General features: G+C 48.8%; 1 long non-coding RNA gene and 1 other non-coding gene across 2 annotated transcripts; one reads left to right on the forward strand and one right to left on the reverse strand.

The window, feature by feature from the left end:
* Positions 1–309: 309 nt before the first annotated feature.
* On the forward strand, positions 310–17,609 carry LOC131820639 (uncharacterized). Its single transcript, XR_009349733.1, has 2 exons — positions 310–499; positions 17,311–17,609. It is a non-coding gene; the product is annotated as an uncharacterized LOC131820639 (long non-coding RNA).
* Positions 17,610–26,187: 8,578 nt separating this feature from the next.
* On the reverse strand, positions 26,188–26,322 carry LOC131820703 (U4 spliceosomal RNA). Its single transcript, XR_009349741.1, has one exon. It is a non-coding gene; the product is annotated as a U4 spliceosomal RNA (small nuclear RNA).
* Between the last annotated feature and the right edge of the window lie 174 nt (positions 26,323–26,496).

Raw genomic sequence — 26,496 nt, forward strand, 5'->3', positions numbered from 1 at the left:
TTGTGGACAGAAGCCCGAGGCACAGAGAAGGGACTTGCCCAAGAACTCCCAGCTAGTCTGTCTGACTCTGGAATCTGTTCTTCTACCCGCTCTGGCTACCACGGTTCTTTCTGGGGCGTTTCCAGAAGGTCTGGTTTCAGTAGCTTAGTCTGGGCACAGCTGGGGGGCACCTGGCAAAGGTCAACAGCAGGCAAGCAAAACATTCTGGGATGAGTGGGTTTTGGGAGGGGATCCTTTGGGCACAGCAGATAACCCGAAGGACGTGGCTGGTGGCAGGTGTGATAACACCCAGGTAACAGAGGGAGGAGACAGACCTTCCAGAAAGGCGGGAGGCTCCCAGTGAATCTGAAAACCTGAATGTCCAGACAGGCAAGTGACTGCGGGGGTGTTTGTTATTCATCATGGAACTCCTCCAGGACCTGGCGAATAGAAGACATGGGATTTCACCAAGAAGGGGACTCCATCCCAGGGCAAGGTGAAGGCTTTGGCATTGAAAGTGGTAAGCCATGTTAGAAACATTCAGAAAGGGGCACCTGGGTGGCTCAGTGGATTAAGCCGCTGCCTTCGGCTCAGGTCATGATCTCAGGGTCCTGGGATCAAGCCCCGCATCGGGCTCTCTGCTCAGCGGGGAGCCTGCTTCCTCCTCTCTCTCTCTGCCTGCCTCTCTGCCTACTTGTGATTTCTCTCTCTCTGTCAAATAAATAAATAAAATCTTAAAAAAAAAAAAAAAAAGAAACATTCAGAAAGAAGGACATGATGTGGAGACCCAGGTCTGAGCTGGGAGTAGCTTTCGCCGGCAAGGAGGGCTGGCTTCAGAACCTGAAGGCTGGGGCTTAATCCCTAGATTTGCTGCTTTTGCTCCTTGTGTGATCAGGACCACTTGGTGAATCTCTCTGACCCTCCGTATCTTATCTTGAAAGGTGGGTGATGATCACTTTCTAGCAGGATGCTTTGTGGGTGATCAAATCACATATTTGCTTACATGGAGATTTACAAACAAGAGGAGCTTCCCAGATGTCCTGTGTGTCTTTTAGTGGCTCTTGCCTTGGGTAGAGATGGATCTTAGGGTGCATCTGAGAGGGGTGTGGGAAGGAGGGGGGTTAGGGTGGGGGCTGGGGCAGGTCAGAGGCAGAAGGGCTCCAGAGGGAAGGGCTCAGAAGGCCCAGCCTTGGCATACATCCTGCCCACCCTGGTGTCAGCCAACCCCACACTGGGTTCATCAAGTCAGCCAGTAGTTTTATGGGACCCTCAGGGTGCTGACCCCTGGATCAGGTAACTGGGGGCTGTGGAAGGGAGGCTACTAAGAAGCTACCCAGAATTCCAAGTTGAAACTCAAAGCCAGGTCCAGGGAACAGGTGGGATTTGCAAGCACCAGGAGGTCCCCAAGCTTACTCTCACGCTCCCTTCCCCTCCCGACCCCTTCTAGCACGTTCTTGCCTGTCTTTCTCTGAGGGCCTGTGGGCACCCTCTATCTCTTCATCGGCAGAATGAGCGGATTTGGGTAACAGGATGACTAAAGCTAATTACATACCTTCCCTGGTCTTAAAGATCAAACATTTTATTTTTCTGTTAATCTGGAAACTTGGGAGAATCACCTACAGGTTAGAGGTCGACAGTAAAGGCAGCTGGAGTAACAGAAAGGGTCACAAATTGAGAGTGATAATAGTGAGAGCAGTCACCTTCGATCCAGAGCGCTCTAGGATTAATGATGTCGCCCTGCGTGTTCCATTTACTGTTTACCACAATCCCATCCTGTAGATGAGGCTACTGAAGGCTTGAGCTCGCACTGCTGGTTGGTGACAAAACCAGACTCCTCACCAGGTAGTTCCAGCCCCAACTCAGGTTCAAAGAAATTGCGTGAAGGTGCTGCCCATTTCTAGGTCTCAGTCTCCCCATCTGTGAAGTGGGTACATTTTTCCCCTGGCAGTAAAATGTTATGATTTTATGACTTCTCTGTCCCTGGGGGCACAGGGGCTTCTCTTGGTGCTGGCTGGTAAATATCGGTATTGGTCTCAGAGGGTTCGGAAGTCACCCCACTTCCCCCTCATTGTTAATGGTGACCACTGCTGCCAGAGTAAGCGCTGGGAGTAAGTCCCAGAGGGCAAGCCCTGGAGGGCGGCCTCTGGATCCTCTTCTTACCTTGTGGGGCAGCAAGAAGAGGTTCAGAACCACTCTGGATTATTAGGAGCAGTTGAGGCTGTCCTGTGTCCAGAGACGTCTTGCTTGGTGGGTGTTTAGTCCAGGCCCTTGTCTTCAGGACGATGGGCCAGATGACCTAATAAAGTCCCTAATAAAACTGCCTGGGCAGATCACCAGCCTCCTGCTTTAAAGTCTTATTGAAAAAAGAATGTCTATGCAGTCCCTGGGTAACACATTACAGAGTTTCACGACCCTCCTCGCCAGGAAGCTGTTCTTAATGTTTAACCTTAATCCCTCCTGCTGTAATTTAAGGCCCGTTCCTCTTGTTGAGTGCAAATGGAGAACAGCTGCTCACACTCATCGTCTGACATCAGCTATTTCTCAAGATGACCCTGTGAGACAGGCCAGGGTCATTACACCCAATTTGGTGCTCGGCAAATATGTATTTATTCCTGCGTGCTCGGGCTGCAGCCTGGTTTGTTGGGTATGGGGAGGGGCAGCGAGTCTCCCCGGGTGTCTCCCGATGCCTGGGTCACCCACGGCCCCCTGGAAGGCCCCACCGACTTTGTCAACGTTCCTCTAGGGTGCTCGGCGGCAGAGGCTGCTTCCTGGATGGGAACGGTTTTGTGGAGGGGGCTGACACTTGAAGTCTGAGAGGCATCCTGATGACACTCTCTGGCTCCTCCAGAGACTTGGACGTGGCTCTGTTGCAGGGAGCTCACTTTCACCGGCAAAGCTGAGGGTGTCCCTTGACAGTATATGGATTCCCTGTCCCACTGAGGGGCCAAGTCCAGGGCAAGGGGAAGGGCCAAGGGGTTTCTGAGACCACGCGCAGGTTGTCCTGGCCTCGTGTCCTTTCTGAAGGGAGGCTGGGGTGAAACACAATCCAGCTGCTCACCAACCCCATCATCACTAAGAACAACAGTATCGACAACAAGAACGGGAACAACAAAGCCCACAGGGCCTGCTGGACCAAACTTGTCTTTCTCAGTTCAAATCTTATCTGGTTCGTTCTCTCTCCCTGGCCTATTTATGTCTGGAGGAGCACAGGTAACGTGTGTGGAAGGACAGGTGAGCAAGTGTGAGGGAATTTTGGAGGCCCAGGCCAGCGCCTCCCCACTTCCTGGTTGAGACTTGGACAGGCTCTTCACAGCGTTGGTTGTGGCTGTAGAGGCCCTGGACCCTACAGGGGCTACACCCTTCTCCCCAGAATGGGGGTCTCTGTTTGGTGACAGGACTTTGAGGCCCCACCTGTCCCTGGGCACCCCCTCCTGGGCTCTGCTTCTCTGGGAGGCTGCATTCCCATCGAGCTGGGCCTGATGTTTATCAGAGGCCTGGATCAAAGCTGCCCAGGTCATAAATCTTGCTCTGTGGCTGACAGGCCCCAGGGCAGCTGAAGAGGGTTGACAGCCTTTGGGCCTCAAAGGAAAAAATTTGCTTTACCCCACCCACCCCCATCTCTGCCAAGAAGCTGTCCTCTCAGGAGCCACTGCTGGGCCATTCCATTCCTGGGAGCTGCTTCTGGAAGCCAAGAAGAGCTTGTCTGTGGTGGGGGCGAGAGGGCAGAGCTGTGGAAAGGGAGCAAGGGGGAGGGGGACAGACAGCCCCTGCTTGTCTGAGTGTGTGAGTGTGTGTGAGTGTCAGTGTGTATGTGTGTGAGGACGGCTGTGCGCTATCACCTGTGTGTGGTTGTGAAATGCCTTATGGGTTCCTTCGTGAGGGGAAGTTCGGAGGTGGGGGAGACAGACTCAAGGCCAAAAGCGTCCTAAGAACTTTGGGACCCAAACCTCTCATGTTAAAGAAGAAGAAACTGAGGCTCAGAAGATCATATGAGGGGCTTGCTCAGTGCTCACGGAGGCGGTGTCTGTGGGTTTCCAGAGATTCCTCAGGGACTGTGTGACTAAGGAAATGCAAGGCTGGTGCAGAAGTTGAAGGACGCTGGAGGGTCTCAGGCAGAGCTGGATTGGAGTTGGGGGGCTGGGGTGCCGGCAAGGGTGTCCCAGCCTGGACAGACTTTCCTGGTGATGGCAGGCTCTAGGAGCTTCTTGTACTGATACGTGGGAAGCTCTGAAGCGCCTCGCTTTGCCTCTGGCCACAGAGAGACTTCGGCATTAATTATTTTAGCTCTTCAGGAAAGAGCAGAAGGACCACTTAGACAGACTGTCACCATTCCTTCTCCTCTCGAGAGCTTCCCGAGGAGTCAGAAGTGCTAGTGAAGGAAGGGGTCATAGAAATAACTTAGCTTAAGACTTCCATTTGTTCATGTGGAAAATGAGGAAGGAAAGAACCAAGAGTGGAAGGGGAAACCATGGGTGCAGGGCGGCCCTGGTCTGGTGTGCAGCTCCCAGGAACTCAAGCCCCAGCTGCCTCACAAAACAAACACACAGCAAGCGTTGGTGTAGGTGTCGATCAACTACATCTGTGCTTATGTAAAGCACATCAACATATAGGGCACAATTTCAGGAAAATGTCCTGCAGATAAAAGTAGCTTTAAATCCCCTATAAAATGTTCAATGCCCAGGGCTTAACTCCTAGCAGCTCAGCAGATCCTCAAAGGTGGCAGCCCCACAGTGACAATCCAGGAGCTACACGTGAGAAGAGGATGTGGAGAAGCAAGAAGCACGAAGACTGGGATTTGGAGTCACGAAGACTTGGGGGCCGGGCCATGCTGGGCTGTTGTAACTGTTGACCTTGGCCAATTGAGCATCTTGTTTGTAGTTAATCTCATAGGGAGTTGGAAATGATGTCGGTTCCTACAGTGGTGCTGGGCTTATAGTACGTGCTCAGTAAATGTCCACCTTTATTTTTTAATTAAATGAATGAATGAATGAATGTTTATTAGAGAGGGACAGAGAGGGTGGGGAGCGCAGAAGGAGAAGGAGAGAGGTTTTTTTTTAGATGGGAGAAAATAAAATTTAATTATAAATGCACAGGGAATTAGTATAAACATGAGAGATTCCAAAGACAGCCAGGCGAAATGGAGTATATATGTTATTCTGGACTGAGGAAAAGAAGGTAGGTGTCTGGGGCTTTAAAGGGAAGGAAGGAAATTCATAAGAAAAACTTCAGAAAGAATAAATGCTTAGCAAGCAAATGTTGGCTGGGGCCACACAAACAAACTTTGACCCAACAGGCCTTGCTAGCTTCGAGGGAGAGACAATCTTAAGCAGGCTCCATGCCCAGAATAGAGCCGGATGCAGGGCTCGATCTCATAACCCTGAGATCAGGACCTGAGCTGAAACCAAGAGTCACACGCTCCACAGACTGAGCCAACCAGGTGCCTGTAAATGTCCACATTTAGAGACACCTTGGGGTCTCAATCTAAGTCACATTGAAGCGGACTTCATTCTGGGATTTTCTCCCCTTGCATAAGATATGGACATGCGGGGTCTATTGAAATCTAGGGACAAGTCACCTGCGAGGTGAAGGGGACATGAGAAGGCTGGGTTCAATCAATTCAGAAGATTGATCTCAGTTTCAGATGTTGCCAGTGGATTGGTGGCTTTTAGGGTCTTTGTTCCAAACTCGGGGGCTCATCCCTATGTTGAGTTTTAGGGCTCTGTTATGCATTGGATTGTATCCCCCCCGCCTTCCCTGCCGAATTCATCTGTCCAAGTCCTAACCCCTAGTACCTCAGCAGACTGTATTTGGAGATAGTATCTTTAAAGAGGGAATTAACTGAAAATGTGGTCATGAAGGTGGGCCCTAATCCAGTTTGATTTGTGTCCTTGTAAGAAGAGAAAAATTGGGCCCAGACAGGTCCCCAGGACAGATCATGTGAAGGCGTGGGGAGAAGACGGCCATCTCTAAGCCAAGCCCAAAGTCTCAGAGGAAACAGCCCTGCTGGCACTTTGCTCCTGGACTTCTAGGCTCCAGAACTGTGAGACATCTGAGTTGTTCAAGCCACTCCGCCTCTGGTACCTGGTTCTGGCAGCCATGGCTGACTAACTCGGGTTTCGCCATCTTCCTCCTGAGACCTGGAGTGGCAGCAATGGCTGCCCTTCCAAGGCTCCCCGGTTCCTCTCTGGCAGAGGGGAAGGGCTTATGGACCAGTGCTTCTCCCACCTGTGTGTGTCTGAGACACCCTTCTAGGGGAACCTGTTAAAGATGCCGAGTCCATGCCCAGACCCCCTCCCCCCACAGAGTCTTATCTAGTTATGTCTGGGGAAGCCCTCGGGGGCCATTCCTCTCTCTGGTGACTCTGATGACAGGGTCCAGCCTGTGAGGGGCACTGCCTTAGCCCTCAGGCTCACCCAGGTCTTCCTTCTTGGGGGTTGGTCCTGCCAGGAAGCTGGTGGATGTCACTCCTCAGTTACCCAAAAGGCTAGATTGTAGGTGGTAGTGGAAGCTCCCGGATCTGCCTGGACATGAGCCCTCTCCCTGTGCACCTCCCCTGCCTCCTCTCCCTCACCAGCCTGCCAGTCCTGCTGGCAGCTGGAGGCCTGGCAGCCTGTCTGCCTTTCAGACCTGTGGTGGAGTGAGTGGAGACAGGCCTGGCCCCCAGGCGACGGTGGAGCAGGAGTGAGTGGGGTGCTTCATGGGCTCCCTATGGGGCTGGGCGTGGGGAAGTTAGGAACTGCCCGGCTTCTTGCTCTGTCAGCTTCCAGCATGACATATGCACAAAGGTACCTTTTATAGGTGGGAAATTATAGGTGCTGCCACTTCAAAGGCCTTGGCAACCAGAGCTCCTCTTTGATAGATGACAGTATTATTAATGGTGATTTATTGCTGGGGCCATTTTGACAACAGAAATAACCAGTTTCCCCACCTTCTCGGCCCCCTCCCCCCACACCTTGTTGTTTTGTGTGTGTGTTGGGGTGGTGTGTGTGCCGTGGGGGTTACCTCCCTGCACAAGGAGGCTGGGGCATCTGTTTAACGCACACAGTGAGATATCTGGCTTATTAACTTGTCATCATGTGTCATAAAGTTTAGTGAAATGCTGGCAGATTGTAATCCTAAACAGGGCAATTACCCTATTATTAAAGCGGCTTTCTTTCTTTCTCTCTCTTGAGTTTTCTTTCTCTCTTTCTCCCCCCCACCACCCCCCTTCCTGGTTGGGTTTGTTCTTAACCTCTGTCTTACTTGCTTGATTAGTCACGGGCAGGAGCCTCCTGCTTTGCAATTATCCCCGAGTAAACCTGGCCTTGGCTGGGCAGAGCTCACCCGGGAGCACGCCGCAGGAGAGGGAAGCACCTTGCCGTCGGATGCCACCAGCTAGCCCAGGTCATGGGAATGTGAGCTGAGCCAGCCCCAGGCAGCAAGAAGCAGGAGGTGGTGGGTTGGTTTCTGGCTCCCCAGCCCTGGGTGGCTTGAGGGAAGGGGAGACAGAACTTGCCGGGGCACCGGAGTTCCTCTGTCTTGACAGCTTCCCTGGGTCTCTCTCCAGAATTTATTGCCCTTTGCCTTTTATGAGCTCCCTTTCGGATCTGGAACTAGAGGTGGAGCACAGAAAAGGCAGGAAGCAGTGGGATGGCGGTGGAGTGGGAGGCGGGCTGCGTGGAAGGAGAGGAATCACGTGGTCTGAGTCCTGGCTGCCCCTTCCATGCCAGAGACTGGGTTTCTCAATCTATAAAATGGGGTGATGAATCTTGCCCTGTGCACCTCACGCAGTTCTAGAGAGAATCAAACTAGACAGCGGGCAGGAAAGAAGACGGTTGGTGGTAAATCGCTCTGCAGATCTGAGGGGTAATCATTACTTCATTTGCACCATGGCGGGGTCTCTTTTCCTGGCTGATGGAGCCTCAACTCCTGTTATTCCAAAGGGTTGTAAGTACATCAAGATTCAGTCTCCTAGTTCTCATTGTGTTTCTCAAGGTCATGATGACCTTGGTTTCTGGCTGTACCTGGAAGGCATTGTTTGACTTGTGGTTTGGACAATGGGAATTTTTAGGCCTGATCATGACAAATAGTTGTTATATGTCCCCAGCTGCGTTAAGGATATGAATGGAGTAGGCTGGAGGCAAAACTGAAATAATCGAATAGCAGTTTGCCAAACCTTGACAGGACTTTAGAGATAGGCCTGTTCAATTAACCCATTTTATAGATTTGTAAATTGAGGCTTTGAGAGGTAGATCAATATTCCTAAAGTCACCGGGTGAACTATAGGCAGAGCTGGGACTAGAATTCTTTTTTTTTTTTTTTTTTTTAAGATTTTATTTATTTATTTGACAGACAGATCACAAGTAGGCAGAGAGGCAGGCAGAGAGAGAGAGAGAGAGGAGGAAGCAGGCTCCCTGCTGAGCAGAGAGCCGGATGTGGGACTCGATCCCAAGACCCCGAGATCATGACCTGAGCCGAAGGCAGCGGCTTAACCCACTGAGCCACTCAGGTGCCCCTGGGACTAGAATTCTTAGTTCTGACTCTGGTCCAGTGTTTTCTCCACTGGGAGAAGCACCTCAAAGCTTTGAGTCTGGCTGCTCTTTCTCTTCCTTTGTAAGGAGACCTCCACCTCCCTTTGGTGCTCCCCTCATCAGGAAAGGATCTGCTAGCAGTCATTTACACGCTAGTGTGAATTGGAGCCAATATTTAGTTCTCTTGGATGTATTTGCTTTTGTAGCCTCATCCCTGGTCATATAGAGCTGGGCTTTTCATCTGTCAATGAAGAGAAGAGAGGCAATGGCTTTTTGAGGCAAGGACTCATGATTCTAATCCCTTGCAATCACACCAGTTGCCTACTCTGTAGGGCAGCAAGGGCCGGGCCCTGCTTCCTGAATTGCACTGCTCTGGACCAAGATCTCTGTGTTCATATTTCAGAGCGTGTTTTTCAGGACCTGTCAGGGAGGAAGGTTGCAGAGATGAATGGGGTCAGGCAGGTTTAAAAATGGAAAACCAGCAGACACAGTTAAAAATGGGAAGAAGCCAGACAGGGTGAAGTTAGTCCCTATACACAACACCTGCCCCTTCCGTTTGTTTCCTGCCTTCTTTTCCAGGTTGGAGAGCCGCGGCAGGCAGCCTGGGGTTAAGAACTCAACATTCCGAGTTTCTGGTACAGGGAGAGTTTGTGTGCCCAGTTGTGTGGGAAAGAGTCCCCACCGAACCCCGCAAAGCTCAAGTTTAGAATCAGCGCCACAGGAAAGGGAGAGGGAGAAACTTACTCTGTGGCAAATATGCTGGGCCTCCCTGCTTTTGCCCACGAGGTGAACAACAGTGCTCTCTCTGGAGGTCACCTTGAACCTCTGGTAGAGTGTGATGCGATTTAACGCTGGTAAATGATGGATGGAACCTTCGCTGCTCGGGCAAAGGGGGCAGAGGGGATCTGGAGATGAGCCCAGGTGCGGAGCTCCAGGAGAGAGAATGAGAGCGAAGGAAAGCGGAGACAAGGAGGGGCCTGAGGGGAACTAGGATGACTCTGATTTTAGGCACATAGATGGCAGTGAGACCAATCAGCCACATGTAAATGTCCCACATGTAGGGGTCCTGGAGCCTAGGGATGGGGCCAAGACGGACACGCAGGGCCACAACCTGGTGGACACAGGTGGAACTTGAAGCCATGTGAAGAGAGCTTGTCTCTGTGGGGAGGACAGGGGCAGCCCCCAGCGGGGCAGGTACCCTGGAGCTGGGATGGGGAATGGCATTGCTCTCTTCACTCACTTCCTCACTCAGCGGTCACGGGAGAGCTTCCTGAGGCTGACCAGCTGACCCCTAGGTCCTAGAGCACTGAGAGGAGTGGAGGATGAGGAAGGACCATGGTGGAGATAGATCTCCTCCCCTCCCCGAGTCCATGTTGGGACCCCTGGCTTGGCTGGCTGTGGACCTGCCGCAGACTCACTGGCTCCCACTGCTGGGGGTGGGGGTGGGGCTTTGCCAGAGTAAGACCTGTCTTTGCTCTCTGAATTCAGAGGAAGGAGAAGACCTGTGGTCCCCCTGCCTTTCCTGGCAATTTCAGATGGCCTGAGCTAATCTATGTCATTAACCGATGGTGCGATCCTGGACGGTTCACCTCATCTCATGGAAATCAGGTGACGAATAGGGGTATCACACTTGACCTTCTGACCTCATTGGATTGCTGGGGCATCAGGGCTAACCAGATAATGGATGGCAGGTGTTTTGTAAACTTTAGGGATACAGGAGCAGGTTAGTTCCCATGCTGATGACTCGTACTCTGTTACCAGGCCTACTTTCCGAGTTCTTGTAGAAGCTCTCTTAGACCCTCCTCTAAGGAAGCTCCAGAGGCAAATGCTCCTGAACCTTGCCTGGAAGGACCGGATTCCCAGGTTACAGGGTAGGGTGGGCTCCTTTTTCCAAGGATCAAGGAAGTGAAGGGACATCCCTTGCTTTTGGAGGGTCTTCTGAAAGCTACACCACTCTCCCCTCCATTGGAGGAGGCTGTGAAGCACCCCCAGGGTCAGCCCCACCTAGCAGGGCCTCAAGGATGTCCCACATGAAAGGCTGCTCTCTGGCTCTGTTGGCTCGAGTTCTGACAGACAGTTCCAGAGCCTGGAGTTAAGTAAGATGGGCAGGGTGAGAGCTTTCCTCCTCTTGCAGGTAACTGCTGTTTCTGAGGTGCTCTGTAATTGTTCAATAAAACTCCTCCCTGCCCATGACAGATTTATGGGTGAAATCCTTCTTCTTTTTTTTTAAACTTTATTTTATTTTTTCAGTGTTCCAAGATTTATTATTTAAGCATTACACCCAGTGCTCCATGCAATATATGCCCTCCTTAATACCCACCACCAGGCTCACCCAACCCCCACCTCCCTCCTCTCCAAAACCCTCAGCTTATTTCTCAGTGTCCACAGTCTCTCATGGTTCATCTATCCTGAGAGACTGTGGACACTTGTAATGCTGGACAACACCAGGGTCCCCATTTCACAGGCAAGGAAAGTGAGGAGCCCAAATGACAAGAAACCGAGTCAGGATCCCCTGAACAGAAAGTGGCAGAGCAAGGATCCTGCAGGTGCCCGACTCCTGCAGCCCCACACTCCCCACCCTCGCCCCACTCCCACCCAGCCAGTGTGGCTGTGTCCCGACCCCCCAAGCTTCTAAAGAACTGGTCCTATATCATCTCTTTTTACCTTCTCCAGGTCTTTTCCCTGTTCCCCACCCCGTAAATAATAATAGCTTTCCTAACCCCCAACAAGAACAGGCACTGACTAAATAGTTGCTGAATTGAACTAAATTCAACTTGTCCAGGCCACAATCTTCCTCATCACTACCCTCCTCACACACAGATGCTACATGAGGCGTCTACACAGCTCCAGGTTCAGGAGAAGATCCACCATATGTAAGTTCTGGCAGATCTAGAAGGAGCTTCCAGACAGTACTTCTGGGAAAGGAGCAGGTAGGAGTTGACTGAGCATCTCTGGAAACCTTCTCCAGATTGCCTCTTGTCCCCCACCCGAATCCCACACACACCCACGTTCACTCAGATAAAGTATGCTTAGTTCAGATCAAGGATTTCAGCCATATGATATCCAAGATCTATAAAGAACTCCTCAAATTCAACACTCAAAAAACAGATAATCATGTCAAAAAATGGGCAGAAGACATGAACAGACACTTCTTCAAAGAAGACATACAAATGGCTAACAGACACATGAAAAAATGTTCATCATCATTAGCCATCAGGGAGATTCAAATCAAAACCACATTGAGATACCACCTTACACCACTTAGAATGACCAGAATCAACAAGACAATAAACAACAAGTGTTGGAGAGGATGTGGAGAAAGGGGAACCCTCTTACACTATTGGTGAGAATGCAAGTTGGTACAGCCACTTTGAAAAACAGTGTGTAGATTCCTTAAGAAATCAAAAATAGAGCTACCCTATGACCCTGAAGTTGCACTTCTGGGTATTTGCCCCAAAGATACAGATGTAGTGAAAAGAACCCCAATGTTCATAGCAGCAATGGCCACCGTCATCAAACTGTGGAAAGAGCCAAGATGCCCTTCAATGGATGAATGGATAAAGAAGATGTGGTCCATATATACAATGGAATATTATGCCTCCATCAGAAAAGATGAATACCCAACTTTTGTATCAACATGGGTGTGACTGGAAGAGATTATGCTGAGTGAAATAAGTCAAGCAGAGAGAGTGGATTATCATATGGTTTCTCTTATTTGTGGAGCATAAGGAATAACACGGAGGACATTGGGAGAAGGAGAGGAGAAGGGTGTTGTCCAGATGGGAAGGTGAAATGATTTGGTTTGTGAGGTTGGCACCACATTGGGTCAATCAGTAACTCAGTAGGATAAGATCACCCACCTGGCAAAGAAGATTGGGAGCTGACACCAGCAGGTGGGGCCAGGCTGGAGGGGACCAAGAGCCGAATGACTGTCAACTCTGGGCTCCATGACTGCTGGTTATACTATTCTACAATTCTTAAAAATTTTAAATTAGTTTGATAGGCATTAATTCCTATACATATGGATTAATTCCTTTTCCTATATATAACATATTAATTTATTTAATCCTCAAAACAACAGCTTTTAAGGTAGGTACCATTATTATCCCCACTTCTCAGAACATCTAACATATGACTAAACACCTTTACTAAACACTCCTCCCAATCCCAATGGATAAGAAAAGACCCCTAGACAACAGTGATAATTGGGGTGGGCCATGGTGATTTGGGGAGACCTCACTAAGAATGGGCTGGGAAGGATGGGGAAGGATGATGAAGAATATGGCTTGTACTGTCTCACATCTACAGAATACTATGCAAAGAGTCTCACATACCTCACTCCATCCCCTTACTACAGCGGCATGAGGTAGGTAATCTTACCTTCATTTTCATAGAAGAAAACGAAGCAGAAATATTAAGGGCTAAGCAAGCAAATCTCACAAGTCCCAGGCTGGCACTTTACCATGTCAGTGCTCCTGACTGACCTTTTGCCTCGCACTTTTGTCATTACAAAATGGTGGGGTGGGGGACAAGCATGAGTAACTGTGCTTGAGAGAGAACAAGGAGGCAGCGTGGAAACCAGACTGCTGAGCAGAAGTTCATGGGCAGGGAGAGTAGGAGAGAGGCTGAGACAGGATGGGTGGACCCCATAGGGCTTATCTTTAGCTTTAGCTTTCTTGAAAGAGAAGGCCAAGGCCAAAGTAGGGATGCTATGGTATCTTGTCCTTGGGGCAGGGGTTGGTCTCCAAATCAAGGCCCAATAGGGACCCTAGCAGATGTGGGAGTAGAACTTCCATACATTCTTCTCAGATGGGTCTCGAAAGATTTTGGACTTCTTTTGGGGGACAGAGAAGTGGTCCTCCTTTGTAAAGGGTACAGATGAAGGGACACACTGGGTTAGCATTGACCAGCAGCCTAGTTAGATCTGGCAAACCAACCCAAGGGACAAATAGGTGGCCCAAAATGCAGGTATAGCGATTTCACAGCAAAGTCTTCATTTTTGTAGATATTTATTAAAATCTGCCACATGTCCCTCCTTTCTTTGAAAGAAAAAGAAACATTTATTAAGACTTGGTGATACAACAGTGAGCAATTCAGATCACACTTGAATACATCTTATCAAAAGGGATGTAATGAAGACTGTTGTTGGGAATGCAAGGTGGTGCAGCCACTCTGGAAAATGGTATGGAGGCTCCTCAAAAAGTTAAAAATAGAGCTACCCTGCAATCCAGCAATTGCTCTACTGGGTATTTATCCAAAGAATACAAACAGTGATTCAAAGGGGCACCTGCACCCCAATGTTTATACCAACAATAGCCACAATAACCAAACTATGGAAAGAGCCCAGATGTCCAACAGCAGATGAATGGATAAAGAAGATATAGTACACACACACACACACACACACACACACACACACACACCATGGAATACTACTCAGCCATCAAAAAGAACGAAATCTTGCCATTTGCAACAACATAGATAGAACTAGAGGGCATTATGCTAAGTGAAATAAGTCATCCAGAGAAAGACAAATACCATACAATTTCACTCATATGTGGAATTTAAGAAACAAAACAAATGAACATAGGGGAAGGGAAAGAAAAATAAAATAAGGTGAAAATAGGGAGGAAAACCGTAAGAATGTCTTAACTCTAGGAGACACACTGAGGGTTGCTGGAGGGGAGGTGGGTGAGGGATGGGGATCACTGGGTGATGGACATTTAGGAGGACACTTGATGGAATGAGCACTGGGTGTTACATGCAACTGATGAATCACCAAATTCTAACCTTGAAGCTAATAACACACTACACATTAACTAAATTGAATTTAAATAAAAAATTTTTAAAAAAGTGCTGTGATGAGGAATGGATAGTGGTGTTTGTGCACACTGGAAGAGCCACAGAATCTAGGGTAGGGGGTCAACAAAGGCTGCTCAGAGAAAGCCATATTTAAATTGAGACCCGGCAGAGGGAATGAGAAGGTGTTGGTCAGGCAAGGTAGATGAAAGAATCATCTAAACAGATAGAACCTAGGGTGAGAAGGATCACATTTCAGCAACTGGAAGAAGGCTATCATGGCTGATGATAGACGTCAAGTGGGAGGGGCACAGTGACTGGTAGGTACAGGGTAGTTGCTCAGTAATTGTCCGCTGGATGGATTAATGAGATGTGGCTGGAGAAGTAGGTTTCAACTGTGCAAGGCCTTGAAGGCCGTGGTAAGGTTTTCGATTTTGCCTGAAGGGCAACATGAGAAGCCAGTTTATACCCCTGTAGGAGTTCCTCCATCTGTGTTTGGTGGTTCCATTGTGGCAATTGTGGGGCCAGACATTTGGGTTCTCTGGCTTGGAGTCTGGCCAGTTGTGCATGCAAGGACCTTGGATAAAGCCAAGATGTGCCAGTTAAGCATGTTGGCAAGAGAGGGTGAAGTGACGGCCACGGGATCGGGGTTGGAAAGAGAAGAACATGAAGACAGAAGGGGCTCACAGGAGAAAATAGAGTCGATGTGATTATGGACTGATGAATTTGTTGGGGTCAAAGATCCAGAGGCTTTGGGAGGGGTCACTGAGAAGGTGGTCAGGAGAACGGGCTGTGAATTTATGACATCAGGGATGTTGCCTTGGAAAGGAATGGCCGAAGAGGAGTGGGCGTAAAGGTCACCACCACAGAGTCAAAGAACTAAAGGGCGGGTTGGAGATTGGGTCATCCAAAGAAGAGATGGATGTCACTGTGGATGATGGCGGCATTTTGGGTGGAGAGACACTGGAACTGGGGCCCAAGACTTCATGGGATGGAGCACAGGATGTGAATGCCTAAAGGACAGTGGTTGACAAGGACAAGGAGGGGACCATGACACAGGGGCTAGTCATGGTGGGAGATGCCGAGATGCCCAAGGTCCAGTGCTTATGCCCAGGGGGGAACACCATGTACTGAGGGGAAGCCCATCTGCCTCATCTGGGGTCTCCTGAAGAGTCACTGCAGGTACCAGGCAGCCAAGTGGTTCACAGGTTAAACAGCACCTCAACACTCATCATGGCAACGGCAGCTGCCACTCAGTGGAGGCCTGCTCGGTGTCTGTAATGCCTGGCACTGTCTTTCAGTATCCATGAAGGTAAGGGATGGGGGTCTGGGAGTCCTGCTGATCTGGGTTTGAATTCACGCTGTCATTGACAGGCTGTGTGACCTTGGGCAAGTCTTTTCTCCCCTCATCTGTAAAATGGGCAAACACACTCTCACCAGCGTTGTGGGGAGGATTCAGTGAGCTTATTGCTGTCAAGCCCTGGACCTAGACACATGTGCCTAGGTGCTAACAGTTGTTCATATTATATAACTGAAGAATCTGAAGTTTAGAGAGGTTAAGTGATTTGCCCAAGGTCACACATCGAAGAAGTGGCAACTCAATTCAAAGCCAAACTCTGAAAAATGCCTTGAGGATGATCTCTCCCTGTCATCACGTTCCCCTGGAGGGAGAACCCGTGTTTGCTCCCCAGGGATCTGTGTCCCCCCTCATCACCCAGCTCATGCAGGCAGCATTTACTTTGACACAGAGGCTCTGGCCTGGGAATCACACTACCTCTCACACAGTCTCCAGGGAAACTGAAGCTTAGGGGAGGTCACTGGCTTGTCCTAGATCCCCTGCTAGTGAGTGCTGGTACTGGAGCCTGGGTCTGGGTGATGGTCACTCTACTGCTTTTTCTGTGCTACCTTACCTGGCTTCAGAGGGAACGGGGTGGGATATGGCCCCTGGAATGTTCCAGGGTGCCTCTGAAAGCAAGCACAGGGCACTCCTTTACTCAGGGCTTCTGACTGCTTATTAGTTTTATCTTCCCAGGGTTTAGAGTGGAGCCCCTTAGAGGAGTGGGAAGGGCACACTGGGCCCCCAAAGCCATGGGCTCTGGTGCCAGCTCTGTTCTGTGTGAGTTGTGTGGTCCCTCGCAGGACACGTATCTTGATTTACAGATCTGTAAAATGGGAACCATAATTGCCTTGAGTATCTCATAGGATCACAGTGAGACTCAAATTAGATGATGTAAGGAAACAAGCTTTGAAGATGAAAGCACCCAGTCATCAGGTTCTCAGAAAGATGTACCACGTTTACCTGGAGTGTGAGAATCGGGGTTTGACCCCTGAGGTCTGTCTCTCTTCTCACCATTCCCTGCGCCCAGCTCATGTCAGCAGCCGTGGTAGCTGAGGCCCCTCCTCAGTGCCCTACTGGGCACCACCTGCCCCTCCAACCCCTTGGTCCCCGGCTCTGAAGGTGTGTGTTGAGGGCTCAGCCAGGTGAGGGGGGGACAAAAACTCTGATTCACTGGGCGAGTGGTGAGCTGTCTTTCTCCCTGTGCCCCTTGGCACAGAGAAGGCTTCTGCTGAAGTATGAGAGGAGCCCACATGCTCACTGGGGAGACTAATGGGCTGCTGAACATGGAGATGAGATTGGCTCTCTCAGGATCACTGTTGGGATCTGCTAGGCCTCTGATCTCACCCTGTCTTTTTCTGCCCCAGGCCTCGTGAGCTGAGGGACACAGCTTTGTCAGGCCCTACAGAGAAACAGAGCCTTTGCCCTGGACCTGGGGGAGCAACGGGAAGTTTTTGCTGGGTCCTTGGGGCCGGGAGCACACAGACTTTCCTGTCCCCCATATAGCTACTCTGTTGTCTTCAGAAGGGTCTGGCCCAGGTTCTCTGCAAGAGGACAGGCATCTCGACCTGTTCAGTGAGTGTGGTATTACTTTCTTTTCTGTTTAGGTTTGTCTTTTCTGGTACCTGCTGTTGGGGCTTTTCTGAAAGCCCCTGCTCTTTCTCTGTCTTCTGTTGTTTAATCCAGGACGAGGAATTGGACACCGAGGACAGCCATGGGAATGGAAGGCAACAGATGGAAGAAGGAAGCTGGACTCATCTGAGTGCCTACTCTGTGCCACTTCCAGGCAAAATGTCAGCAGTTCCAGCAAAATCATCAGGAAGAAACATGGTCTTGAATCTGAAAACTTTCAAGCCGGAAGGGAAGCTAGAAACCACGTGGTCTAGTCTTCTCTTACTCAACTTGCCCAGAGTCCCCGAGCTTTGGAATAGTTTTTCTTTCTAGGAAAGCCATTGTCCTATAATAAATCTCCTTTATAGACTAAATTGTTTTATGATACACCTGCCTCACTTGGGATGACTGTCTCCATGGACTCGTGGGCCATCAGAGGCTCTGGGCCAGCTTCGTCATTTCACACCAGCCTGTGGGTGACCTGGCTCGGCCCCCATCGTCCCAGCTCCCTCGCGTTGCATGTCCTGTCCCCAGTCCCGAGGACCTGTCGTTGTACTTTTTCTCCCCAGCTGCCTCTTGGGACCTTATCCCTCTCAGCACTCATGGGATTACTAGTATAAGTGGGCATTCAATCCCTGCTGGTGCCAACAGAAGAGGTTTGGGGAAACTTTCCCAGTCAAGGGGGACTCTACCTGGTATTATGGGATGAACTGTGTCCCCCATAAATTCACAGGTTGAAATCCTAACTTTTGGTACCACAGAACGTGACTATTTGGAGATAGGATCTTTAATGAGGTCATTAAAATGGGGTCAGTTGAGGGGGGGCTCCAATCCTGTATGACTGGTATCCTTAGAAGAAGAGGAAATTCAATCACAGATGGATGCACAGAGAACATGTGAAGACAAGGGGAGAAGATGCCATCTACAAGCCAAGGACAGAGGCCTCCGAAGAAACGGCCTCTTTGATCCTGAAGTCATGGCCTCCGACCCATGAGGCAGTACCTTCCCCTTGTATCAGCCACCCTGCCGATGGTGTGTTGTCATGGCCGCCCCGACCAACAGATACAGCCGGGGTTTTCTGCGGTCATGTGGCTCAGGAGTGACTACAGGCAGGAAGTTCCAAGGTCAGGTAGGGGCTGTGAAGCTCCTGAGAGAGAACATTTTGGGCAACAGGAGGTCTAATATGGCTCCTCCAGGCCCCGCCACAAGAGCCTGGGCCATCCAGTGTGCCAAAGGGATCTGGTATGAGTTAGGCAGACGTAGTGCCAGGAATCCTGGGCTCTATAGATGTCCGGTCCTTCCTGTTGTGGGATCTCATGCAGACTCTTTCTGTTTTCTGGGTCTCGGTTTCCTCATCTGTGGCATAGAGAGGCTATGCTGACTTACCTCACAGGCTGTGGGGCAGATGGTGTGAGACAATGTGCAGTGCTTTGCCCGGGTTAGTGGTGGTGATGAAGGGGATGGCGCTTTCTCTCCCCTCTGAGGATGTTGCTGCCCATCCCTGGTGTCCCATTGCTGGGGAGGAACAAACCAAGGCTTTCCTGGAAATAGGGGGAATGTCGGTGGGATCTGGGAGAGAGCCTGTGGAGAGGTGAGGTGCCTCCTGTGGGACCATCTCTCCTAAGTGAGGAGAAATCTCTAACCCTGGGGCATCACAGGGGGACAGCAAAGCATTTGTGCAACTGTGTCCATTTCGCTGAGTCTTAATTTGTCTAAGTTATACATGCAATAATGCATTAATGCATTTTGTGGAAAAATTAGAAAATGATCTTACTTTCTGCCATCTCTACCATTGTCAACACCATATGTACATATCCTTCCAGCTTCTTTGTGTGTTTGTTTCTCTATGGAAATCAAGTCCTGTTGTGCACAATATTTCTGAACTGATTTTGAAAATCAACAACACGTCACAGACATTTTTTGCATTGACCCAGATTCCTCTCTGCCACCATTTTTGGTTAGGACTCTTCTGGCAGGCAGTTGGCAGGACCCCTCAATGTGTTGGAGGGGAGGACCTCCCTGGGTTTGTTCTCAGGCCTGCGGACCCCTGTGCCTCTGTGGAGGCGGGTGAGGTTTGGAACACACAGAATTGGAGACCCTGGCAGGGCAGGAGCCCAGTGGCAGGCCTGCCTCTCACAAGCCATCAACGCAGAAGGAAAGGACCTCAGGCCAACAGCTTCCCATTTCTGGGGCCTCCATAAAGGATTGATGGCATGGTGTAAGTGAAAGAGCTTTGTAAACTGGCAGCGACTATTAATACAAACTCATGGATGAACAAAGGATATCTTGTTGCCTTTGCGGGAGAAAATCCAATGTCTTGAGAGCCATAAAATACCATAAACGGATGAGGCTGGCCTGTGGGAGGGAAGAGAGCTGGAGAAAGAGAAGTCGTATTTTAGTTTTGAGAAATGATTTGGACTTTGAAAACTGACTTCTTCGTAAATGAGGAGGTGGGGAAGCTTGATTTGGAAGCAGATAAAAAAATGATCCATTTCAAGAAAGCCAGAAGCAAGGGTTCCCAACAAGCACTTAATAGTGATTATGATGATGAGGGCTGACATACAGAGCATATATTATGTGTCAGACGCTGCTAGGATCCTCTGAACATCCCCAGGAAGTAAATACTGTCATTATTCCCATTTTATAGATGAGGACACCGAGGCACAGAGAGATTAAGTAACTTGTCCCAGGTCACACAGCCAGTGAGCAGGGGAGCCAGCCTCTGAGCCCCAGGACATGTGTTTCTCTAGACTGAACACACCTGGGACCAGGTAGGCTGGGCTGCAGAGCAAGAGTACTCTGGCCAGATGGGATCGAAGACACGAGTATTAAATTGATGTGTCATTGTCTACTTGGAGACAACTTGCTGTGAGTAGCTTCATCGATCCTCAGGGAGACCAACTGGAAGGCATTTTGGTCTGTGACAGCTTGGGAAGTGGAAGGTCAGGGAGTAAGGGAGGTGCCTGCCTTCATTATTTCTCTGGGGCCCTGGGGAGGTGACCAGTGGGAGGGAGTGGTCCTCTGGGCTGCTGAGCCATGACATTCTTGACCCTCAGCCTCCCCTATGAGGAACTAAGGCTGGTGAGAACTTCCGTATGGTTTAAGGTGGGCTCTGGGGTCAAGTTTGGGGCCCTGCTGTGGGTGCACCTTTGGCTGCTGTCTCTGTGGTCATCCAGGAGTGCCTACACTGTCTCCCTCTCAAGCATGAGCTGGTGACACAGCCACAGGAGGTGTCAGTGGAAGGGATGCCGAGTCACCTCTCTGTGGGGGTGTTGGAAGACCCATGGGAGTTTCCCTGAGGCCTTGGAGAAGTTTGGAGAAAGTTCCGCATTCCTTCCCTTGCGTTATCAACAGAGAATGGAGCAGCCATTGTGGGGGGCCTGGCCATTCTGTGGCTGCTGCTCTCAGAAGCCACGCTGAGAGGCCGGCAAACGAAGGGTGCGTTCCCACTGGTGGCGGAATGGTGGGGCTGCTCCGAGTGTGTGCCTATCAGAATCAGCAGGGCCTGCGAGGCAAAAGCGGGGGCTTCTGAACACCTGAGTGTGCTCCTGCCACGGGACTGATGCCCCGGGAGTCATGGTGTCGAGGAGGCTGTGCTGCAGGGAAAGCAGCAGCAGGACAGAAGGTGCTGGAAGCTGGAGCGGGGAGGTCCCCGCATTGAGAATCCAGCAGAGTGCCTGAGTGGTTGTGAGGAGTGGTTCTGCTGATCTCGTCCGCAGTGGGTCCTGTGATGTGACGGGTGAGGGGGACCAAGGTCACCACCACACACTGGTGCTGTGTGGGAGGGAGCAGGGAAGCAGACAGACTGTCATCGTGAGCACCCAGTGACTGCTGGAGACCAGCCGGGGTGCTGGGTGCACGCAGAGGATGTCAGGTGGGCTCTGCATGGAAGAATCCTCACAGACAGGGAATCCCTGTGCACAGAGCTCTACCCCTTCCCACTAGGATCCCTTTGCAGGGAACTGTCCCTTTCCTGTATGATGTAGGACCTTTTTAAAAAAACCAACAATATATCACGAAGGCCTGTGCATGTTGATCAAATTCATCTCATCTCCATGTTTAAGCTGGCTCCATTCTGAGGGGCAGTTCTCAAGACCCTTAAATGTGTGAGAAGGGAAAGCTTCCCTGGGGAATGATTTCTTGTCTCTCTGTGTGCATGTGTGTGCATACACATGTGCGCACACATGCGCGCACACACACACTTCCAAACTTACGTACTTTATGTCTCCACATATATTGTTTAAAAGGGCACCTTTTAGTTTGTTGGGGCATCTGGGTGGCTCCGTTGTTAAGCGTTTGCCTTCGGCTCAGGTCATGATCCCAGGGCCTTGGGATCGAGCCCCGCATGGGGTTCCCTGCTCAGTGGAGAGCCTGCTTCTGCCTGCTTGTGTTCCCTCTCTTGCTGTATCTCTCTCTCTCTGTCAAATACATAACTTAAAAAAACTTAGAAAAAAAAATTAAAAGGATTTAGTTTAGAAATTTTCAAACATACACAGAATTAGACAGAAAAACAGAGTGGATCTTTCTGTAGTACTTATCTCTCAACATCTGCAATTACCAACATTCTGCTAATTTCGCTTCCTCCTTCTCCTGGGGGTATTACAAAAACGAGTCATGATTCCCTGCTTTTCAACAGTGCTTTACAAAAGCATCACCTCACCCCATCCTTAGAGCGGTCCTGTTATTACACAGCCTTACAGCAGAGTGGGCATTATTCATTTCACAAAGAGAAAACCAAGGCTCAGACAAGTTGAGGAAGTTTTCCAAGGTGACACAGCTAGTGAGTAGCAGAGCCAGGCAACACAGACCTTCTGATGCCTGATCAGGTTCCCTCTTACTGGATCATTCCAGCTGCATTTTAGGATGCAGGCAAGCTACCACCAGGGTAGCTCAGTTGGTGGAAGTGGTTGGGGGGGGCGTGGGGGGTGGTGGTGGGGAAATCCCTGGACTCTTACCTTACAAGGTTGCCTGGTCTAAGGCCTTCCTTTTAACCCTGTTGCTTGTTCCACCCTGCTGGTTTGAGGCGCTGGGGCAGGAGAGGGGCAAATTAAACTCTCTCAGGTTTTTCATCGGTGGCTTCCTTGGATCGTGGCTGCAGGATGTTTATAAAACTCTGAATCAATTTGAGGCGCAGAGATTTTCAATCAGGGAGGCAGATTGCGCTGATAGGGTCAAAAGGCCTGTCGCCAGCGAGGATCATAGCATCTGACATATTAATTTGAGCTGTCAGAACCAATATGTGTAACAGAGGCGTGGAGGCCCAGGTCCTGTTTCTGAAAAAAGAGTGGGAAAAGAAAAGGGGGAGAGGTGCTCCCCGACGTCAAACTAACATTTCACAGATTCCCGTAGAGCCAGTGCCGCCAGCATGGGACCAGCGTGCCCTCCATTCCTGGGGGGCCGGCGGGGGCGGCCAGCCCGGAGCCTGCTCTGCGGGGGTGCTGGAGGCATCCCAGCCACGAGGGCCCCCCTGACCGCCCTGTGAGTAAACTTTACAAAAACACCCACTCTCTGTCTCTTTCCTTGCCTCCCCAACACCCTTTGAGTTCCAAGGCTCCCTTGCTGGCAGGGGAGGCCTCTCGGAGCCTGGGCAGGAAGTACGTTTGTTATGGAGAACCCTTTGATATCCAGTATGTGAGCCCTCGATGGCTGGGCTTCTCCAGGAAATCACCATGAATCCCGCCTCTCCCGAGGGTCACACACAACACACCTCCTGCCTAAGACCCCTCCCACGGCTCTCCAGTTCTCCTTGTCCCCCTCAACCCTCCTAATCCTGACCCTCCATTCCTTTCAGATCTCTCTCTCTTTTTTTTTAATTAAATTGATTTATTTATTTTCAGAAAAATAGTATTCATTATTTTTTCACCACACCCAGTGCTCCATGCAATCCGTGCCCTCTATAATACCCACCACCTGGTACCCCAACCTCCCACCACCCCCTCCACTTCAAACCCCTCAGGTTGTTTTTCAGAGTCCATAGTCTCTCATGATTCATCTCCCCTTCTAATTTCCCCCAACTCCCTTCTCCTCTCTAACTCCCCATGTCCTCCATGCTATTTGTTATGCTCCACAAATAAGTGAAACCATATGATAATTGACTCTCTCTGCTTGACTTATTTCACTCAGCATAATCTCTTCGAGTCCCGTCCATGTTGCTACAAAAGTTGGGTATTCATCCTTTCTGATGGAGGCATCATACTCCATAGTGTATATGGACCACATCTTCCTTATCCATTCGTCCGTTGAAGGGCATCTTGGTTCTTTCCATAGTTTGGCAACTGTGGCCATTGCTGCTATAGACATTGGGGTACAGATGGCCCTTCTTTTCACGACATCTGTATCTTTGGGGTAAATAGCCAGGAGTGCAATGGCAGGGTCATAGGGAAGTTCTATTTTTAATTTCTTGAGGAATCTCCACACTGTTTTCCAAAGAGGCTGCACCAACTTGCATTCCCACCAACAGTGTAAGAGAGTTCCCCTTTCTCCACATCCTTTCCAACACATGTTGTTTCCTGTTTTGTTAATTTTGGCCATTCTAATTGGTGTAAGGTGATATCTCAACGTGGTTTTAATTTGAATCTCCCTGAGGGCTAGTGATGATGAACATTTTTTCATGTGTCTGATAGCCATTTGTATGTCTTGATTGTAGAAGTGTCTGTTCATATCTTCTGCCCATTTTTTGATATGTTTACCTGTTTTGTGTGTGTTGAGTTTGAGGAGTTCATTATAGATCCTGGATATCAACCTTTTGTCTGTACTGTCATTTGCAAATACCTTCTCCCATTCCGTAGGTTGCCTCTTTGTTTTTTTGACTATTTCCTTTGCTGTGCAGAAGCTTTTGATTTTGATGAAGTCCCAAAAGTTTATTTTCGCTTTTGTTTCCTTTGCCTTTGGAGACATATCTTGAAAGAAGTTGCTGTGGCTGATATCGAAGAGATTACTGCCTATGTTCTCCTCTAGGATTCTGATGGATTCGTGTCTCATGTTGAGGTCTTTTATCCATTTTGAGTTTATCTTTGTGTATGGTGTAAGAGAATGGTCGAGTTTCATTCTTCTACATATAGCTGTCCAGTTTTCCCAGGACCATTTATTGAAGAAGACTGTCTTTTTTCCACTGTATATTTTTTCCTGTTTTGTCGAAGATTAATTGACCATAGAGTTGAGGGTCCATATCTGGGCTCTCTACTCTGTTCCACTGGTCTATGTGTCTGTTTTTATGCCAGTACCATGCTGTCTTGGTGTCTTTGTAATAAAGCTTGAAATCAGGTAACGTGATGCCCCCAGTTTTATTTTTGTTTTTCAACATTTCCTTAGTGATTCAGGGTCTCTTCTGATTCCATACAAATTTTTGGATTATTTGCTCCAGCTCTTTGAAGAATAGCGGTGGAATTTTGATTGGAATGGCATTAAAAGTATAGATTTCTCTAGGCAGTATAGACATTTTAACAATGTTTATTCTTCCAATCCAAAAGCATGGAATGGTCTTCCATCTTTTTGTGTCTTCTTCAATTTCTTTCATGAGTGTTCTGTAGTTCCTCAAGTACAGATCCTTTACCTCTTTGGTTAGGTTTATTCCCAGGTATCTTATGGTTCTTGGTGCTATAGTAAATGGATTGATTCTCTAATTTCCCTTTCTGTATTTTCATTGTTAGTGTATAAGAAAGCCACTGATTTTTGCACATTGACTTTGTATCCTGCCATGTTGCTGAATTGTTGTATGAGTTCTAGTACTTTGGGGGTGGAGTCTTTTGGGTTTTCCATATAAAGAATCATGTCATTTGTGAAGAGAGAGAGTTTGACTTCTTCATTGCCAATTTGGATACCGTTTATTTCTCTTTGTTGTCTGATTGCTGTTGCTAGGACTTCTAATACTATGTTGAACAAGAGTGGTGAAAGTGGGCATCCTTGTCTTGTTCCTGATCTCAACGGGAAGGCTGCAAGCTTTTTCCCATTGAGGATGATATTTGCTGTGGGTCTTTCATAGATAGATTTGATGAGTTTCAGGAATGTTCCCTCTATTCCTATGCTTTGAAGCGTTTTAATGAGGAACGGATGCTGGATTTTGTCAAATGCTTTTTCTGCATCAATTGAGTGGACAAGATGGACCTCATAGATATATACAGAACATTCCACCCTAAAACAACAGAATACTCATTCTTCTCAAGTGTACATGGAACCTTCTCCAGAATAGACCACATACTTGGTCACAAATCAGGACTCAACTGATACCAAAAGGCTGAGATTATTCCCTGCATATTCTCAGATCACAATGCTTTGAAACTGGAGCTCAATCACAAGGAAAAGTTCAGAAGGAACTCAAACACCTGGAAGCTAAGGGCCACCTTGCTTAAGAATGCTTGGATCAACCAGATCAAAGAAGAACTGAAACAATTCATGGAAACCAATGAGAATGAAGACAGTTCAGTCCAAAACCTATGGGATATAGCAAAGGCAGTCCTAAGGGGGAAATACATAGCCATCCAAGCCTCCCTCAAAAAAATTGAAAAATCCATAACACAGCAGCTGTCTCTACACCTTAAAGAACTGGACAATCAACAACAAATCAAACCAACTCCACACATAAGAAGGGAAATCATCAATATTAGAGCTGAGATCAATGAAGTAGAAACCAGAGATACAGTAGAACATATCAATGAAACTAGAAACTGATTTTTTGAAAGAATCAATAAGATTGATAAACCATTGGCCACACTAATCCAAAAGAAAAGAGAGAAAGCCCAAATTCATAAAATTATGAATGAAAAGGGACAGATCACAACTAACACCAAGGAAGTAGAAACAATCATCAGAAGTTATTATCAACAGTTATATGCCAATAAACTTAGCAACCTAGATGGAATGGATGCATTCCTGGAAAACTATAAACTACCAAAATTGAACCAGGAAGAAATCGACAACCTGAATAGACCGATATCTAGTAATGAGATTGAAGCAGTGATCAAAAACCTCCCAAAAAACAAGAGCCCAGGACCTGACGGATTCCCTGGGGAATTCTACCAAACTTTCAATTAGCAATAATCGCGCCTCGGATAAACCTCATTGGCTACGATACTGCCACTGCGCAAAGCTCTACCAAACTTTCAAAGAAGAAATAACACCTATTCTCCTGAAGCTGTTTCAAAAAATTGAAGCAGAAGGAAAACTTCCTGACTCTTTCTATGAAGCCAGCATTACCCTGATCCCCAAACCAGGCAAAGACCCTACCAAAAAGGAGAATTTCATACCAATATCACTGATGAATAT

Source organism: Mustela lutreola, chromosome 18 (assembly GCF_030435805.1).
Source record: "Mustela lutreola isolate mMusLut2 chromosome 18, mMusLut2.pri, whole genome shotgun sequence".
NCBI classification, from domain to species: Eukaryota; Metazoa; Chordata; class Mammalia; order Carnivora; family Mustelidae; genus Mustela; species Mustela lutreola.